Raw genomic sequence first — 18,172 nt, 5'->3', positions numbered from 1 at the left:
TTTACCCATCAGATCAAAGAGGTCCATATCATCTGATAGTGATGTTGATATGATCATAGAGTAGTATTCCTACCAACCGATCTTATATTAGAGTTTAGACAAAAAAAAACAAAAACTCCAATTGACAAAAAAGTGCTATTTTGTGAAATTTTCAAAATAAATGTGGATTATCTCGCGATTTCCAGCGACGACCCACACTTTTCAAACTGTGGAACGGAAGGCATCTTGCTCTACAATCCTGCCAACTTGCATATCTTTCTCGCGCAGGAGTCTATCTATCTACTTTCAGCTCAAGCCGCGTCAGTCAGTGAAGATCGCATTTTACGAGGGTTTTCGTATCGTTCTTACAGGCCGTTAGGCAGTGCTGTCAAACTAACTCTCATAATAATTTCATATAAATTAACTGCTCGAGCAGTTATACTAACAGCAGTTAATTATTTGTGCCCAAGTGATTGAGAACTTTGATGGAAAACCAGTTTAAGAAAAAAATCAAGTCGGTAAGTAAAAAAGTCAGTCCTTTTTCACACACATTTATTAAGTTTATGTCATATTATAAAGTCACACACATATTTTTTAATCCTACACAAGAGCCAGATGTCGAAATGTCACAGAAAATTTATTTTTGAATCTTGAAAATCCAGAACTATTAGATTCTGCTGCTTAATTAGATATCAGCACCACGGAAATTATAAGCCAAATCGAAACTGCGACCGAAATAGCTCCGAGTTGCTCTAGTCTACAAAAACCTTTTTCTCCATCGAAGATTAGTTCTCTATCAAAGACGCTACCAAGAAAACCTAATACCAATAGCAGACGCAAAAGAAAATCTATAATATTGATGACGGACACTCCTGAAAAAGAAGCTTTACAAAAGGAATATGATGAAAAGATGAAGAAAACACAGAAAAAAGGTGATAACATTAAAGAATAAGGAAAGGGGAACGGGTAAAGCAAAGGTAAATCAACAAAAAATAAAACCGGAGTACAGAGCTAAAAAAAAGATTTTATATTGATTCAGAATCTGATTCAGAAGAGTGATATTGTCTGGTATGTGGTGAAGCTTACACAGATTTAAATAAAGAATGGGTTGAGTGTGTCATTTGTAAGATGTGGGCACGTGTAGGATGTGTTACAGAAGACAATCTTTTGTTTGTATTAATTGCAACTTTCTGCAATTAATACAAACAAAAGGCAAACTTCTGGAACTTTTCTTGAGATACTCTGCTTCGATACTCGAAATAAATATTGCAAGCTGCTATAAGAATATCCGGTTGCTAAAAATCTTTAAAGTTATTAAAACTCGTTCATTCACAGTGATTGCCTCTCTATATTTTATATCGCACTTTTTGATTTTAACAGACAACAATAAGCACAAATTTTCGAAGTCTTGTACGGACATTCGTGTAAAATTATGTACAGTCTGATCATACTTAGTCTGGCCATAAATACTGTTACAATTAAAAATAAACAAAATATTACATTTGAATTTGGAATCTGTCTTTTTTATATGATTGCTTATTGAGTTTTCTCATTTTGGCGCCAATACATTGTATAATATTTTGCGATATTAAAATGGAGTGGGGTGATAGAGAGAACCGAATCGCTGTGATTGCATTACACAAAGTAGGTATGGAGCCAAATGCAATTTTTAAAACTCTCCATACGCTTGGTTATAGTAAAATGTTTGGGTACCGGGCTATTAATAGGTGCAATGAGACCTCCTCTGTTTGTGACAGAAAAATATCTGGCCGTCCACGTAGTGGTGGTCAAAGCAGTAAGGGAAAGAATTCGAAAAAATCCTGTCCGAAAGCAAAAGATTTTCACCCGTATCTTTAGTCGTTTACACGAGCCTAACTCGACTCGACTCAACCTCCAACGCGCGTTTTGGTATGATTAGTCGTAAAAATAAACTCCACTCAAACGTCCTTGGAAAATTTTCCTAACCGGAGTGAAGTAAGCGAACTGTCAAGTCAAGGTACGTCGCGACGTACCTTGAATGTTCCTCAAGGCTGGTTTTCTATCAATGTCCAAATAGTATGTGGACCGCAAATGGAAATATATGTTAATGTTGTAATGGCCTGGATCTGTTCATGATTCCCGCATATTTTGATAATTTAATTTTGATAATATTTATTAATAAAGTAAATAGTTCGAAGTTAGACATTTGAAACTCTTTATTTTATTTACCTACATAAGATTCATATTTTGCTTACTACCTGATAAATAAAGTCAATGCGATTATAAGTTTTATTTATATAATAATAAACTGGTGGTTGTGGAAAAGCACTTCAACAGCACGATGCGACCAAAATCACACAAAAGCGGCGAATAAAAATACAAAGCCGGATCCGAAATCTAAAATAATAATAGGTTAGAAAATAAATAATACACTTTCAGATTTACCGCACGCACACATATTTACGAATAACTCAGCAACCAAAACATCAAACAAGTTCATCTAGTGTCAAACAGACAGCGGCAGCTTGACTTTGACATTAAACAATGACCATAGACTACAGAACTCTATGGGTTTGATGCTAGCTTGATCAAATTTTCATCATTATTACCTCACTCGAGGACAGTTGAGGAATATTGTAATGGTCGACTAAAAATACCAAACTCGAGTAAGTTTGGAGGGAATTCTCGAGCATCATCGGATGAGTTAAGAGTGGAGGACTATTTTACGAAACGTCTAAAGATACGGGCATTTATCTCGGGAGATGAAGCTAGCACCTAGAACCATGTCGCGTATTTTAAAAGATGACTTAGGACTTGCAGCCTATAAGAGACGCACTGGTCATTTCTTAACTGATAATTTAAAAGAGAATAGGGTGGTAAAATCGAAACAATTACTGAAGCGGTACGCAAAGGGAGGTCATAGAAAATGTTTGTTTACGGATGAGACAATTTTTACAATTGAGCAACATTTTAACAAACAAAATGACCGCATTTATGCTCAAAGCTCTAAGGAAGTTTCCCAGTTAGTCGATAGAGTGCAACGTGGGCACTATCCGACCTCAGTGATGGTTTGGTGGGGTATTAGCTATGAAGGAGTGACTGAGCCATACTTTTGTGAAAAAGGTATCAAAACATCGACGCAGGTGTATCAAGATACCATTCTTGAGAAGGTAGTGAAGCCCTTTAACAACTCCATGTTCAATAATCAAGAATGGTCCTTCCAGCAAGACTCGGCACCAGGTCATAAAGCTCGGTCTACGCAGTCTTGTTGGAAACAAACGTTTCGGACTTCATCAGAGCTGAAGACTGGCCGTCGTCTAGTCCCGATCTTAATCCGCTGGAAATTGATTTATGGTCAGTTTTAGAGAGTACGGCTTGCTGTAAACGCCATGATAATTTGGAGTCCCTAAAACAATCCGTACGATTGGCAGTGAAAATTTTTCCCATGGAAAGAGTGCGTGCTTCTATTGATAACTGGCCTCAACGGTTAAAAGACTGTATTGCAGCCAATGGAGACCACTTAGAATAAGCTTTTTACACTTTAAATTGTTTTATATTTATGTCTTAAACTAATACACTGTAAAAGTAATGAATGTTATTTGCCATATATTTTTTTTTGTTTTCCAGTTTCTAACAGTATTTATGGCCACACTAAGTATATTAAATCTCCAAGTAATCTATTTCCATATTGGTGGCGACGCTCATAAACTTTTGTAATCCAGAAGCATCTAGGTTTTTTCTTGATACGTGACTGTTTTCGTTTCTTTAAACACTAAGCAGCTAGGAAAATAGCTGCAGCTGAAAATACACGACTGTCCATTTTAAATTGCTCGGTAGAACTGATGGCTCGGCTTGCCTCGCGAGCCCCGCCTCGATGTTTCTGGTAAACTACGAGGCTGCCTCGCGAGCCAGCCTCGGCCGAACCGCTCGCCCGAATGTGGCTCGCGAGCCCATGCGCTAGGTGGGTACGCGGCCAAATCGTGGCTTGACAATAAAGAGGCAGGTGTAGAATTCCTGACAATAAAACGAATGTTGACAATTTCTTTTTTAAGTTGACTGACGTATTAGAGAGATATACATTTTCTGCATCACGTATATGGAACGTGGACGGAACAGGTGTCACAACGGTGCTGAAACCCAGAAAAATTTTAGCTGCAAAAGTTTCTAAGCAAGTTCGTTTTATTACATCATCCGAAAGAGGGACTCTTGTGACTCTCTGCATCGCGGTAAATGCAGTGGGAAATCCGGTGCCTTGTATGTTCATCTTTCCCCGAATGAAATATAGAGAATATTTTGTTCGCGATGGACCACCTGGTTCGATTGGTACAGGTAGCTCAACTAGCTGGATGACGGGCGAGAATTCAAAATTTTTATGAAACATTTTATAGATTATGTGAAACCATCTTCATCCGATCCTGAGCTCTTATTATTAGACAGTCATACTTCGCATTTGGATATTGAAGTGATTGAAACAGCCAAAGACAATAATGTAGTGTTACTCTCCTTTCCACCATACTGCTCACATAAGCTCCAGCCCTTGGATGTATGGGTTTATGGAAGATTAAAAAATTACTGTGTCAGTCAGCAAGATTCTCACAGTCGTCGTGGTCCAAAGGATAAGACGTCCCGTGCATTCGTATGTAGCAATATACCGGCGTGGCCTCGTGGATTGGTGCTCACTCGAGCGTCGGGCGGTGGTTTGTCGTGCTGCTCGTTGCACTCGGCGGGCCGCCGGCCAACCCGTAATCCTCACCGCGTGGGGGACGGGGGCCGCTGCCGCGAGGCACGGTACCGAGAGGACGTAAACTTCTAAAAAATACCCCAATCTTAAGCTCTGGCGCCCGGCGATGGGATGCATGGCTGGTGGGAGATCAGTCGCGACGGCGTTCCCGGGGACCGTACCCCTGGCTAATAAAAACAGGAAAGTAAATAATGGAAATGTTCAGTTACAAAAATGATTTACCTCAAGAGGGTACCTCCCGCTCCGCGGGGGGAGAATCGCTCCGTGCGGCCGAGCGATCGGCCGCACGCTGCCCTTCGTCTTCTGGGGGGAAGGGGGGGGCAATAACTGACCGAAGAGGTCCGTGAAGGACGGAGGTAGGGTGTCCGCGAAGGACGGAGAAAAAGAAGTAAGGTCAGTGAAGGACGGAGGTAGTGTCCGCGAAGGACGGAGAAAAAGAAGTAAGGTCCGTGAAGGACGGAGAAAATAAAGAGAGTTGAGGAGGGTGAAGGACAACGAGTTTGTAAACGTCCTGTCGGACGATAGTATGGCGACGGCCAGCTCGGGCCACTCGTCGCTGACCAGAAGCTGAAGGAAGAGGCTGAAGGGCTCCAGCACGGAGTGCTCAGAGAGCAGCTCCGGGGAAGACACCGTGCTCAGTCGGAAGAGCTGCCTCCAAGACCCCATCCAAAAGGGACAGGGGACGACCACTCACAACAGGGCAGTACGTTGGCCTCGCGGCCGCCAAGGAGGCGTACGTGAAGGCCCAGCGCGAGATGGCGCTGCGCGCTGAGAAAGAGATCACGGAGAGCGTCCGGAAGCTGCGGGTGAGGAAGACGCCCGCCGCGGGCAGCACGGGGGAGCCAACACCCGACCCCGAACGCAGGCTAGAAGAGTCCGTGAAGATGGTGCTAGCAATCGCGGCCAAATCCGGAAACCTGAAGGGCACATATCAACGTGCCCTGAAGGAGATGGCCGTCGCCATCCGAGAGGCCAAAGAAGAGATGGCAGAACGGACTGCCGACGGCGAAAAGGCTGCAGGGCTCTGCAGGAGGCAGGAGGCCGAGATCCTGCACCTCAAGAACGCGATCGTAAACATGAGGTCGGAGATGACGCGCCTGGCCCAGGCCGTGGGATCAGCAGCCGTCCCCGCCCCCGTCCCGATCTAACGGAGCGACAACGAGGAGGAACCGCTGCATGCGTGCCGTCGGCACGATGCTGGACGCGCGCCTCACAGGGATAGAAGCACGGCTACCACCGGAGCCTAGACTGAGGTCACCCCTGGCCGCAGACCACAGGAGGAGCCGCGCGCAAGAAAGGACGCCGACACCACCACCGGCAGCAGAACCAATGCCGACGCCCGCACCAACAGCTGCGGTCGCGACGGCGGCACCCAACGGCGGCGGCCCGAAGAAAAAGAAGAAGGTGCCGAAAAGCAGACAGCAGCAGGCTCCCCTTGAACCACGGACGTTCCCCCCCGCCCCGGCTGCTCTGACCGAGGCCTGGACCACGGTGGCCCGAAGAGGCGCCAAGCCTAGGACGGCGACGGCGACCGGCACCGTGCCCGCTCCACCCCCTCGAAGGAGAAGAAGAAACGGCTCCGGCCAACGCGCTCGCAGGCGGTCATAATCAAACTGCAGCCGGAGGCCGTAGAGCGTGGCAACACGTACAGGTCGGTTCTCGCAGAGGCCAGGGCCAAAATTGACCCCGCAAGCCTGGGCATACCTATCCAGTACGCTCCGCGGTAACGGGAACGAAGGTCCTGGTCACCGACGGAGCCGATCAAAACGAAAAGGCTAACCTGTTAGCACAGAAACTCCGTGAGATCCTGCCCGTCGAAGACATCGTCGTGTCGAGGCCGACAATAACAGCCGCTGTCAGATTAAGCGGCCTCGACGATTCAATATGCCGAGAAGAGGTTGGCGCTGAAGTCGCCAGAATCGGAGAATGCCCCCCCGACACTGTTAAGGTCGGTGAAATAAAACAGGGCCTCGGAGGCATGGGGCAGGTCCTGGTGATGCCCCATAGCGGGCGTAAAGAAAATACTGGCCGTCGACAAGCTGCGGATCGGGTGGAGTGTCCTTCGCGCACAACTCCTCGAGGCGAGGCGCCTGCAGTGCTACCGGTGCCACGAACTGGGCCACGTGAGTGCCCGCTGCCTATCGTCGGTGGACCGCCGTTGTGAGTGCTACCGTTGCAGCCAGACCGGCCACAAGTCCACGGGCTGCGCGCTCACCTCGCACTGCACGATCTGCGCCGGCGCCGGTAGGCCTGCAGCGCACGTCTCCGGGGGCAAGGCTTGCGCCAAGCCCCCGAAACAGAGAAGAGAGAAGAGGAACACCGCCGAAGAAAAGCAGCGGAGTCGGCCCGGTACGGCTACGGCGACACCGATGGACGACCAACCATGACAGGCGCCCGTACAAGATTCTTCAGGGCAACCTCAATCACTCCGCCAGAGCTCAGGACCTGTTGATCCAGAGCATGGCGGAGCGGTTGACCCATCTAGCGGTCGTCGGTCAGACGTTACTAGAAATTGACTATTGTGAGCGGCCTGTGATCCTTGCAGGAGATTTTTATGTGAATCTGTCAAGCATGCTGGGACTTGGCTCAAAGTCTACATATTGATGAACATGATAAACAAATAAGACTCTTTGGCACCGTAACGTTTGCTTCCGCTGTGGGCGCTCTCTTGCATTACATGCCAATCATCTATTTCATACAAACTCAAACCGTGAATCAAGAATTTATAGTTATACAAGATTGGATTATACCTCAAACTGTAAGTATTTAACTATAGTTTAAAATATTGTTTACTGCACTTTTCATAATAGGTGCTAACCACAAATTAATTATCTTAGTAAATTTCAGGTCTGATTATGTATGTTGTTGTAGATACAAGCAGCAAGTCGCATACGTCATACTTATTGGATGGCTGCGGGCAGAGCTGCAGTCCATATGGTCTCGGGCCCGTCGACTACATCCCAACAAAACAGACCTCAAGAACAAGATGTTCCTAATGTCTCTCAATGAGGAGGTTAGAAACAACCAACCGGAACTTACTATTGTTTTGCCAGAATACATAAGAGCTCCTCAATCTGAAAGTAGGTGCTGCTTCATCGAAGGATGCAGGAGAACAAAAAGATACAGAGTCCCACTTTCTACTAGAAAAATGTTATTTAATCAATATAAATATTTCATCTCTGAAAATAACCGTCTCTGTGACGAACATTTGGTTATTGGTTTGGTTATCTCATTATGTTCAGAATTTTACTGCAAAACATATTCAGGACATGTTGTCCATAAAAGAAGTTGTAGATGATGGATTACTTCATTTTGAAAACATAAATAACATGGGAGGCCATGTTGTACATGGACTGGATTAAACAAAGCATAGTTCGATCAGTTTTTCACTTAAGTTCCTCGGTTATTGGAAATGCCAAAAGCAACCTAAGGTCTGGCCGCTTATCTTATGAAACTTAGAACAGGGCACTTCAATGAAAGGTTGGCAACTTTATTAAAAGTATCTAGGCCAACATTAGAAAAGTGGTTATAAAAAGTGAGAGAATAACGCACAGAGTATTTTGTACTAAGAAATTTAGGTTTGAAAAATTTAAATAGACAACAAATTATAGAACGGAATCTTGCAATACCAAACACATTATTTGGTAGCTTTGAAGGTGTTGACAGACCAATAGCTATGTTTGATGGAACTCATTGTTAGTTTGAGAAGAGCTGAAATTATTTATAACAGAAAAAATATAGCTTGCACAAATACAGGAATCTGGTAAAACCATTTTTAATTCTTTGTACTGATTGTTTTATCGATGTTTTGGGCCCATACTGATGCTGAAATCATGAAAAAAGAATTTGCGAATGGAAGACCTCTAAAAGAATATTTCCGTCCAGGTGATGCTTAAATTATATTAGATAGAGTCCTTCGTGACTCACTACCTTTGTTGCACCAATCTATAGCATTTACATGTGTTTGCTTCTTTAGAGGAGGGTAAAACAGCTATCAACTAGTTAGGCTATTAATCCAGGGCAGTCACCATATGCCGTTGGATGGTGGAAGTTTTTAACGGTAGGTTCAAACGTGATTTCAAGTTAGTACGACGAAATTATTTTAATGTAGCCAGTACAAGTTTCATGAAAGATTTTGAGGTGGCTGCTTCACTTTTAAATAAGTTTCAATTCGTGCAGATGCCGGGGAGATAATACTATAAATAAATAGATACATGAAGAAAATGAATTAGCTGATTTAGAAGCTAGAAATAATTATAATAAGCGTCGAGCTAATTTTGAAAGTATTACAGTGCAGAATGATAATCTAAACAATTTTCCCAGCTCTCCAAGGAATTAATATTAATTTCTTTAGGAACATATCAAATAAAGAAGGCACGCTCCTACTATGGTGAACATATTAGAGGAAATAATTATTTTAATATAGAAGTGTGTAAGCAGGTCAGTAGCAGCCTTCTTCGAGAGCTGTCGGCTTCCAATACGTCGTACCTGTTTAAGGGTCGCATACAATCCCGACACATAAGTCGGAAAACTTATTTCGTTAATATCTTAGTCGACAGCTCTCGTATAGGAAGGGAAGCTATTATCATGAATTATTGTAATTGTATTGTAGGCAGACGAACTGTAGGCTGCTGCGTTCATGTTATGACTATTATATGGTACCTTAGCTGGGCTACGTATCAAGATAGTATTGTTCCCCTTGAAGTCTTCCTGGACGACATTTTAATAATAATTGAAAGTGAATAAACTACACAATTGTGTTTTATTTTTCTCGACGCCTTTTAGGTAAATCCATACCTGGTATATAATCATTGATATTCATTCATAATATGACATTTACAAGATTATCCAACGGATATACTCATTACCTTTTTTTATCGTTTAGATGGATGGTCGAGCTCATGGCCCACCTGGTGTTAAGTAGTTACTGGAGCCCATAGATATCTACAACGTAAATGCGCCATCCACCTTGAGATATAAGTTCTAAGGTCTCAGTATAGTTACAACGGCTGCCTCGCCCTTCAAACCGAAACGCATTACTGCTTCACGGCAGAAATAGGCGGGGTGGTGGTACCTAGCCGTGCGGACTGACAAGAGGTCCTACCACCAGTAATTACGCATACTAAAATTTTGCGGGTTTTATTTTTATTGAAAAATTGGTACCCGCCTGCGGGATTCGAACATTGTTGCATCGGATTACGATTGCACTGGACGTCTTATCATTTAGGCCACGACGACTTCAAAACCTATACTTGCTATTTTGATAGTTGATGCTGTTTTTTATTCTTGGCTTTTGACGTTGTTTGTTCATTTTTACCTATTTCTTTCTGTTTGCATGATTGTCTGTTTTTGTTAAAAAATTATCATTCTTCAACTTGCATCATCGTTTTATCATTTGCAAAGATAATTGGGTTTGTTCATTTCACTAACTTTTACTAAATATTTATTAACTCTGCTCAGACTGAAAACGGGGGCGCGGGGCGGTCGCGGCGTGGCATACTTAAAGATATGAAACCTTATTTGAGCGTCCGTTGTGGGCACGCGAGCGCGGCAAGTGGCGCGAGTCGTATGGCGCGTTGAGCACGCGGGCAATTCAAGCCATAGCACATTCATACAAGTGGCCGGAGTGACTGCGTGACCGTCAAGTAGCAAACAATGCGGAGCGCGAGGATCTCAAACCATTCTGAGCTAACCTCGCACGTTTGCAACATGGCGTCTTATTTATTTATTTATTTTCCTATAAATATAACAAAATTTATCTTGTATTATTTTTGTTCTTTCACTATATACCGCTATTTTTAAATTAGTACAAAAAAATTAACTGGGCTCTGAGTATCTTTAACTAATCATATTTGTGTAGTTATAAAATAAGAAAAACACTAAGTCCCAAAACTGTCCACAAAAATACGTAATAATTGTTAAATGCTAAACTAAATCAATGACCGACACGCGTCCTTAGATAGTAGGTACTATGTGTAATAACTCAAACGTGCGGCGGCGTTTGATTACCTATAGTAAGCGGCACGTAAGTTGGCAAGGTTTTGGTGTAGTGGGGGTAATGTTGCGCATAGTGCACATTGCAACAAAAAAATGGTCATTTTTATGCCCGCATATAATTTTATTTTATTTTATGAAATTTTTTATTTGCCATAATTTATTTTTAAGCCTGTGTGTTTAGAAGAAAGTTAAAGAAAAGAGAGGAGGAATTCGTGAAGTGTTATAGGTGTTATAAATAAAATACAATTAAAAGTTTAGAAGTATAATTAATAAAATATACTTAATATTAAAAATGATGTGTCGCCGTCGTCACTATCATTTACTAATAGTACTACCCCTTGGATTAAATTTATGGTAGCACCTGAGCTGGTGGAAGGAGTTGACTCCTCATCGTCGACATAACGAAGAGTCGCTGTCGTCACTGGTGTAAATAATAAAACGCTCAGTGACTGAATCGACTATATGGTCATTGGTATTTGGTCCTGGCATTGCAAACAAACTTAAAACAATAACACTCGTAACAAAAACTAAATTTAAAACAATAATAACAATTTGTAACAAAAACTCAATATAAACAAAGGGTTTCTACAACTTTGTAGGCACATGTGTAACCGGGAGCGAACGGAACGTGGACGCGGTGCGGGAGGGGAGGGTCGACTGACTCTCCAATCGCGCGCTCGGAACGGTGCTACGTCTTTCCCCGCGTCCCGCTTGACACCCAAAGAGACCTATAAAACGACTTCTGCGCATCTAGCGACTCTTGCCAAGTTACGTGCCGGGGACTATACGCGGCGCTGCTCCTTTGATGATAAATTCCGGCAAATTCGCGTCGAAGCACGCCCGCCACCCCCTGTCCCTCTGCGGCCGCGGCGCGCCCCGACACGCGGCAACGACAAAAAACAGTGCTAAATTGATAGCAAAAGTGTGCGCATGCTTTTTTTCGCTGCAACAGTTGTTTGTTTACGTTTTCCTTGACGCGATGGCTTATCAGTTCACATCACGGGAGTATATAGCTATGCTTCGTGCGTAATTTTTGAGTGGAGAAAACGCGAGTGCAACTCTGCGTATGTACAGGGAAGAGTACCCGAACGCTCGACAGCCAAATGTGCGAACCGTGGTAAATGCTTACCAGCGTTTACTTGATCACGGTTTATTCCACGCACCATCACATAGTCAAGGACAAGGAAGACCGGCGTTGTCACAAAATTTGTACGACGATGTACTAGCGTATTTTGAAGAAGATCCACGGCGGAGTGCAAATGACGACGGTTTAACATCAGCCAGTCGTGTGCCTGGAAGATTGTTACTATATCTGGATTACATCCATATCACTACAGGAAATCTCAGGAATTAACCACCGCTGATTATGTAGCGAGGATTTCGTTTTGCACCTAGATTTTGAACAATACCGAAGCAAATGTATTATTTTCCGACGAATGTTTGTTTACCCGTATTGGAATATTTAACCAACATAATGAACATTGGTAGTCAATTCGAAACGATGTAACAAGGGAACACTTTTTCCAACACCGATTTAGTGTGTGTTTGGGCAGGAATACTAAACGGCCTTTACTTCATAGAAGGACGTCTGACCGGAGAAAATTATTTAAATTTACTTCAGACTATGGTCTCATCAATGTTGGATGATATCCCGATAGCCAAACTTACGAGGCCTCTGGTTTCAACAAGACGGCGCGCCACCGCACTACCATAGCGCGCTTTGTGAATTTCTCACAGCGGAGTTTCGAAGCCAGTGGATCTGTCCAGGCGGGCCTGTAGCTTGGCCTCCACGCTCACATGACCTCACACCCATGGACTTCTTTTTCTGGAGTGAAATTAAGAGACGTGTGTACAGAAGTGAGCCGGTTAGTGTCGAACAATTCAAACAGCGCATATTGGACGCTTTTGACAAAGTGAAAAGACAGAGAAGCGTACTTCTCTCGTTAAAAACAATTTAATTAAACCTGGCCGTCTGTGTAGTGGCAATGGTGGTAAACATTTGAAAGGACAATTGAAATACTTGTAAGTTTAGTAAATAATACCTATGTAAATAATTATTGTAAATAGCACCTGATTCTAACTTCATAAATACGCCAAAATTACTGTTTTTTTTAGTACAGAATATCTTATTTTATTTTGATATTTGTTTATTGTTTTCTAATTACAAATGTATTTAATTAATTGTAAAAATGTAATTTTGCCGGTCCTAAGCCCGGATGAAGTATGAAGGAGAGGTTAGAATTTAGAAAATTAAATAAAACACTTAGAGAGTGAATTCACGGGTACCAAGAATGCACTATTGCTGGTGTAATTAAGATTTTCTTGCCTCATGCAGTGTTGGCATACAAAATACCACTACGCCAACGGGTCGCGATTGGCCTGGGTTATACCAAATCATCGATCGACACAGCTTTAATGGGAAATGTAGTGATAATGACAATGAGCGGTTTCCAACTCCCCAGTCAATAGCTGGATCATCTAAGGTATACAATATACGAGCACCAAACGTAACTGTTCACAAGACATAAGACAGGAATTTATGGAACTGGAAAAGAAACGTTGACGCTGATATTGAAAGGAAGAAAGTTGGACTGCAATAAACCTGCAAAGCAGCGAAAGTCAAGAAAAAATTTGTGAAGATCTGTTTTTTTTCAAAGTTGTTGCCGCACATGAAAAAATATCTCCTTTGCAAAAAATTGCACAAGTTGTTATGGATGAAATAGATAGTGTCACGACCCAGGCTTACCATGGTTACAATACTTATTCATAAGTATAACATCAAATTATGAAAATAAAATTTTGTACAATACATGACGATAATGTTAATTAGTTATCATGATTAAAACGAACCATGTTTGAATTTGAATTACTTTTATTACGTATCCTGCTAAAAATGTGCGACAGTGGTTGTATAGTGTACGGATACTCCCAGCAGCGAGGTGTTTACATTAATAAACGGGTTCATTTGCTTCTAATGCGCATAATGCGCTAGCTAAGTTCAACCTAGCGCACAAAAGCTAAAGTGGTCCGCTGTTTTCATACTATTACTCTACAGCTTTATATTAATTCTGCATATCATAACTGTATATTACGACATCTATTTGAGTATAGTGTGTAACAATTTGAATAATAATACAAATTAATTTCATATTTTTTGTTAATTGTGTATGATTGTAGCTCGCTTACTACTTCTATTGTCTAGTGAGCTGCAACACATTTGGAATTTGAATATAATTGGATTACTTGTTTGAGCTATGTGGTAGTAGATTGCTGGTTGTGCCCTGCTTGATGACTAGCTTCTATTTATAGTCCAGAGGCCAACGGTGTATGAGTGTTAATTCATAAACTTGTATCAGCAATTTGCTATCATATCATTTTTAATTTTAATTTTGTGTCTAATTTTTTATTTAAGGGGGTGTTCTTTAGTGAATACCCTGGTACAGTGGTGACGCCTAGATTACATAAATACTTAGGAATTGGAACATTTTTGGGTGGCCTCGCTCGAGCACTTCTTTGATTAATTTAATTAAATTTTTTGTTTGTCGAGTTTGTAAACCGCAAGTAACATGTCTGTGTCATACATTCACGGAAAGGTGACTAGTGAGCTCCGATGGTTCGCATCAGCCCATGCTTTGATTGACAGGACGGATAGGGATGCGGAATTGCTTGATAGGGCGTCTTAGGTGCGTGACCAATTACACCAATTACCGACCAATGATTGGTTTACTTTACTCCAAAAACGATCAGTAATGAGTTCAGAATAAAAAATAAATAAACATTAAGTAGGTATTTGTGATGATCTTGTTACATAGAACGAAAAAATCGGGTAATTTTCAAAAAATTCGAAATATTCTAATATCTCGAAATCCATGAGACTTTTCTTCTTCCATTTTTTTGTGTGGAATATACCTAGGGCTAGCCCACTTCCAATATCTTTGTGGCGTGCTATTTTTGGGACACTGTATAAATGCAAAAGCACCATAGGAGACTATCACCATGAGATGAACACAAATAAAATTACAAAACGGCTTTGTATTTTAAAAATTGTAAAATTGATACCAAATCTGCCATTAAATGGGATTGTGGCCATTGACAACGCACCCTACCATTCGACCTAAAGCGAAAAGGCTCCAATAAGTGCATCTCTAAAGGACGAAATGAAAGAACGGCTACGCGCTCATGACGTGGCCTTTTGAATAAAATATGACCAAAAGGGAATTTATCAAATTATACTAAGAATCAAACCACCAAAAAGATATGTTGTCGACGAACTTTTGAACACATACGGCCTCGAAGTTCTGCGTCTGCCACCCTATCATTGCGATCTAAATCCAATCGAATATATATGGAATTTGGTGGAAGAACAGAGAGGGTGGCAGACAATAACGTAAACCAGTCGAAAAATGAAATTGAAAAACTTACGCGGGACGCTATAAATTCAATCACACCTGCCGACTGGCGGAGGTAATTTGGAAAAGAGGTAAAGTATACACATTATCAAGCAGTTTCTTTAACTAACCCTAACCTCAACGATTAACTAATGAATTTCATAAAATTAAATTATTAATTGCCTAATTTTAACTATAAATTGTATAGGTACTAATTAGTAATTAGGTTGACAATGTAACTGCAAGGTTAAAAAATTGCGATCCTAATACAATTTTTTTTTTGGTGAACCACGTCTAAAGGCTTGAGTGCCAATACCGGAAGAGCGACCACCTCGAAGATATAAATATACGAAGGCTGCACTAAAAGTATCGGGAATGGAATATTTCCACTGTTCCTGTCATATTAAAATCTTTTTAATTGAAAACTCCTTGGTTTTAAAAATCGAATACCATTTATTTATTTAAAAAAAGATTCTCGGTCTTGTCACGAGGTTTTGTCAAACTTGTTTAGTCGTTGAGAAAATGGAATTGAGTCGAGAAAATTCAAAAGCGATGATTTATTATGACTTTCGAAGTGGTTTAACACAAAAACAGTGTGTTGACCGGATGATTTCTGCATTTGGTGACGAAGCCCCATCCAAAACCACAATTTATCGCTGGTTTGCTGAGTTTCAACGTGGACGTGTCAAGCTCAGTGATGATCCCCGTCAAGGTCGTCCAAAAACTGCAGTCACCCAAGAAAACGTTGATGCTGTGCGTAAGCTGATTGAGGAAGATCGACATGTGACATACCGCGAAATTCAGGCAACTTTAGACATTGGCATGAGTCAAATATAAATAATCTTGCATGAACAATTAGGTGTAAAAAAGTTGTTTTCCCGATGGATACCGCATTCGCTCTGTGAAGAGCAAAAAGCGGCTCGCGTTACTTGGTGCGTCAGAACTCTCGAAAGATTCCACGCAGGATCCTCAAATGCTGTATACAACATTGTATCAGGTGACGAATCCTGGATATACGCGTACGAACCCGAAACAAAAAACCAGTCACGAGTTCGGGTGTTCGAAAATGAGTTAAAGCCAACAAAAATTGTTCGTTCACGTAGTGTTGCAAAAAAAAATGGTGGCCACGTTTGTCTCCAAAACCGGCCATGTTACGACTATTCCTCTTGAGGGACAAAGAACGGTTAATGCAGAATGGTATGCTAGCATTTGTTTGCCACAGGTCGTATCTGAACTCCGTAAAGAGAACTGCAACCGCCGCATCATCCTCCATCACGACAATGCGAGTTCTCACATCGCGTACAGAACAAAAGAGTTTTTAGAGCAAGAAAACATAGAATTATTAGACCATCCGCCGTACAGCCCCGACCTAAGCCCCAATGATTTTTTTTTTATTGCCTTTGTAGGCAGACGGGCATACGGCCCACCTGATGGTGAGTGGTTACCGTCGCCCATGGACTTTAGCAATGCCAGGGGCAGAGCCAAGCCGCTGCCTATCGCTTAATACTATCCACAAGCCTCGTTTGAAGAAGGACATGTCATAGCGCTCGGGAAACACCGTGGAGGGGAGCTCATTCCATAGCCGGATGGTACGTGGCAAAAAAGATCTCTGGAAACGCACTGTGGATGACCGCAGTGGCTCCAGGTAGTATGGATGAACTCTACTCCGGTGGCGGGCGGTGCGACGGTAAAAACGAGATGCTGGTACATGGAACATACGGTATAAAATACAGAGGGAACCGAAGTCCCTCCGCAGACCCAGATTTCTATACTTTCCCTAAAATAAAAATAAATTGCGTGGACAGAGATTTTCATCAACTGAAGAAGCTGTGGACGCCTACAAAACGGCGATTTTGGAGACCCCAACTTCCGAATGGAATGGTTGCTTCAATGATTCCATCGTATGGAAAAATATGTCAAATTTCGCGGAGAATACTTCGAAAAGCAATAAACACATTTTTAAATAGTAATGTTGTGTCACTTCGTTAATTCCCGAAATTTTCAGTGCCGCCTATGTATGTATATAAGTATTTATTATACAAGTAATACACTAAACAATAATTATCTTTTACAGAACCTTCGGTGTATGGAAGCGACGTATTCTAGTGATCTCATTATCTATGCGCTTATCACTAGAAAACATTCAGAAAGTTATAATAGCTACAGCAGTTCTACACAACATCTGTAGAATTCATAATTTGCAAGAAACCCCAGCAGAGGTACAAATACCATTCCAAGCAATGGATGATGATGATCTTCAAACTATGGAAGTAAAAGATAGCAAGGATAGAACAGAACTAATAGAAGCCTACTTTTGAACTCTGTAGAGTGTAAAAGAAACTTATAAAGTTGAGATGTAGCTCCTTCCCGTCTTAACTTGGAAGTATTAAGATAATAAAACCTTTTTGTATGTAATTGTTATTTTGTTTTATTATAAATAAACATATTTATCTATTATTTATATTTAGCACAAACATTGGAACAAAGTTATCATTTTAACTGCTAACTTAATTAGGTATTTATTTATAACACAAAAAGAATATACTGCGGAGAATACTTCGAAAAGCAATAAATACATTTTTAAATAGTAATGTTGTGTCACTTCGTTAATTCCCGAAAATTTCAGTGCCGCCCTCGTATACCCCTAGCTCGTACTGTTATGCCTCGGAATAGATTCGAGCTGATTCTAAAATTTGTTTATTTCGCCAACAACCAAATTGCTGATACTGATGACAGACTGTATAAAATAAAAGACGTACTCAATATGTTCATAAAAAAACTATAAAAATGTGTACACACCAGTAGAAAAAGTTTATTTTGTGAAGGCAGTATTTCAACTAGTAAGTTATTAATAGATAGAATGTTTACAAGTTTAAGTTACTCATACTCTCAATCTCCTATTTTTTTATTATTTTATTTGTTCAGCACTCGTAAGAAATCAAGCATAGCCAATGAGCTATATGAATTACTAACCGGTATTTACTAACGGCCAGGTCGTCTGTCGTTGGGGAATATACTTATGAAAAAGGATATTGCAGGAAAACGATGAAGAACCTGCAGTATGAAGTTAATATCAAGCTTAAAAATA

General features: G+C 41.4%; 1 protein-coding gene across 3 annotated transcripts in view; it reads right to left on the bottom strand.

The window, feature by feature from the left end:
- The window catches only part of LOC114248305 (MYG1 protein), a 49,537-nt gene that overhangs the window by 20,012 nt on the left and 11,353 nt on the right, over positions 1 to 18,172 (bottom strand). Inside the window, exon 5 of one of the 3 annotated variants that reach the window (XM_089728766.1) lies at positions 17,487 to 17,821. The exons of the other annotated variants lie outside the window; for them this stretch is intronic. The gene's annotated coding sequence lies outside the window, so the exon portion shown is untranslated. Of the gene's footprint in view, positions 1 to 17,486; positions 17,822 to 18,172 lie in introns of those variants that run through there. 3 annotated transcript variants of the gene reach the window in all.

The sequence above is a fragment of the Bombyx mandarina genome, chromosome 07, assembly GCF_030267445.1.
Source record: "Bombyx mandarina strain Sakado chromosome 07, ASM3026744v2".
NCBI lineage: Eukaryota > Metazoa > Arthropoda > Insecta > Lepidoptera > Bombycidae > Bombyx > Bombyx mandarina.
This window is presented reverse-complemented; position numbering and strand designations above follow the sequence as displayed.